Source organism: Clytia hemisphaerica, unplaced genomic scaffold (assembly GCF_902728285.1).
Source record: "Clytia hemisphaerica strain Z4C2 unplaced genomic scaffold, Clytia hemisphaerica genome assembly, whole genome shotgun sequence".
NCBI lineage: Eukaryota > Metazoa > Cnidaria > Hydrozoa > Leptothecata > Clytiidae > Clytia > Clytia hemisphaerica.
This window is the reverse complement of record NW_027103713.1, coordinates 169013-171806: the sequence shown is the minus strand read 5'-3', so window position 1 is coordinate 171806 and position 2794 is coordinate 169013. Positions and strand designations below refer to the sequence as shown.

Genomic DNA, 2794 nt, shown 5'->3' with positions numbered 1-2794 from the left:
TTCATTTTTGCACAAAAGCAATACCTGATTTATATATTTTTAAAGTTAGGTTAAAATAGTAGAATTTAGTGTATAATTTGGAAATTTCGAAATAATGAAAAAAATAGCTAGGCGTAAAAACGTGAGAAAGAGTGGTTTCGTACTTAAATCACTTTCAAGCTCCATTTGAATTCCCTTCACTTTGCCGGATCCATAGTAGAGGGCATTTTGTAAAATATGTCGAATGTTTTGATCAAAGCACTTGTTATACATTTTTGGAAAGCTAAGGGGTAAGGGAATCGAAATTACGATGTTTCCAAGTTTCGAGATATTGAGCTTCAAAAAGCGCAAAAACTGGACAAAATACATAGCTGTTTCTGGCTGAAAAACACGGTTTTCAAGGGTTAATATCTCGAGCTAGGTACAGAAATCACCTATACTAGCAATATATCTCTAATCCTAATTTTTTGAGAGCTTTCCAAAAATATACAACAGGTCTCCGTTTTCTCGAGCTAAAATTTTCATTAATTTTTAACCCTATGATTTTTGGCTGAGACCGTCATATTTGTCCGAAAATCACACCAAAGTGTCCGAAAAAAAATTGGATACATTGTAATTTCGATTCCCCTACTCCGCTTTCCAAAAATGTATAACAAGTGCTTTGATCAAAACATTCGAGCGATTCCAAAAAATCGAACAAAATTCCCCTACTACCAATTAAAAAATGTTAAAAATTAAAAGAGACTGGAAACAATTCTTGTCTTCAATTTGCAAATTTTTCCAAAATTAAATTTAAAAACGTCCAGGTGGCTTACTTTTTAGGTACCAATTTTCACGACGGACCTGATCAAGAGGATTTCTAAGCTGAATTACAACAATGTGGATATCAACTTTGGATATTACTTGCATGAATATTTGTTTTCCATACTTTAACGGACATGACAATTGCTGAGGTGTGTGTATGTGATGGACAAATTTGTTAGGAAAAAAGCAGTCCAAGTTTCACTTCTGTTATAATGATTCAGTTCGACCGTACTCGTCGAAGACTTTGTGATGTAGACTACCAAAACCCGAACAACATCTTCAACAACAGCGTTTCATTGACATTGACATAGCATCTGGTTTTAACGCGTACTCAAAATTTTTGGCGATATGTAAAGGTGTTGCTATCGTGAAAACTTTCGACCTTTCGTTATGACAGCAAGACCATCTTCTAAAAAGCAGCAGAAGAAAAAAAATTAAACAACATACAATTCGATTGCGAAAGAGATACCCTAAGGGGACTAATTTTCGTGTTTTTGGGTGTCTACCACGAAAATTAGTTCCATGAAATGCATTTTTTACTAAGAATTCTTAAAAACCCCTAGGATTATGAAATAATTTTCAGCCAAAAGTGGGTGTCAACCGCGAAAATAAGTTCCGCAAAATGCGCCAATTTAGTACCCTCGCATCACGAAAATAAGTTCCGCTAAAATTAGTTCCCTTAAGGTAACTCTTTAGTTCCAGAAGAAATATATCTGAGACTCAAATAGCATTTCGTCAAGAAAAATGAGGTTTGTGGAAAACATTATGCTTGTAAAAACATTTTTACCATGCATGATGAAGTTCTGCTACGTCTACGTTTCAGCTTGATTCAAATTGATCCTTGCCAATGAAGGTTAGAACCTGAGAATTATAAAAGAAACAAAAACAGAAAAAAGAATACACAGAGTAAGTAAAGGACAGTCTTTGATAAAAGTAGGGTTTATTACAGTTGGACAAAAATTTCTCTTTTTTTCGCAAAGAACTTTATCCATTAAAAATGTTTTTAAATTCGGTAGTCTTTTCCTGACTGACTGAAATCGTTTTTGAATTCGTTAAAATGTTTTTTATTTTTAATTGCATCAGGGGGAGTTGTAACTCCGCCTGGTCCGTTTCGCCCAATCTCAGGGCTCATCAGTATGCCTGGGATAATCAGTAGATAGTTACTTACACACTAGAAGACATGTTACTGGTATCATGCCTACCTCTCTGGACACTCCCAACCCCCTGAGTTTTGTGAGATAGATTTTCAAATGAGAGTCTACTGTATCCGGACACAGACGAACAACATTTAAACCAACACAGGGGACAAACAAACTGACAAACATACAAACAAACAAACAAGTAACATGTAAATATATACAACATTGAAAATAAACGCGCTTTTTACACAAAAGGTATATAAAGTTTATAAAAGAAACACCAATGAATGCAAAGGAAGGATTGGTTTTAACATGTGCTTTAGCCGGAAAAGTAGACAGTCGAAGTTAAAGTCAGTTTGGAGTTTTGTTTCAGCTTAAGTTGTCAAGATATGACGGAGTTATTAGCTTCGTGGTCCGAAAAAGCCTTCCGAGAAAACCGACAAAACATCTTCTGTCTCTCTGGTACAATTTGAACAGTCTTGCTTTCTTCTCATGGATGAAAAGATCCTTTCACAGAAATGGTTTTACAGATACAAGATAGACGTCTTATCATTTCAGAAGATGACCTTATAATTAATTAAAGGTTGATGAACGAAAATTGATAGAAAATCATCCGATATAATACAATAACCGTAGTATATTCTAATTTATTTCAATTCCACTTTTTCTTTAGGAAGAAAGTCACACGGTTTTAAAACTACAGCAAATCCATATTTATCGATTTATTAAAGTTATCCAAAATCATAATTCAATGAATTGAATGATGTGAGTGAGTTTGGCTATTACTTTCATTGGGGGGGGGGGGCAAGAAGTGGGTCTGTTTTTTTTTATTTCAATGCTGATAGATGATGATTGATTCGGAATTTAAGACG

General features: G+C 34.4%; 1 long non-coding RNA gene across 1 annotated transcript; it reads right to left on the bottom strand.

Annotated features, from left to right (window-relative positions):
* On the bottom strand, positions 1-2189 carry LOC136804232 (uncharacterized). The gene is made up of 2 exons (XR_010846254.1): positions 1571-2189; positions 1-1192 (listed from the first exon to the last, which is right to left on the bottom strand). It is a non-coding gene; the product is annotated as an uncharacterized lncRNA (long non-coding RNA).
* Positions 2190-2794: the final 605 nt, after the last annotated feature.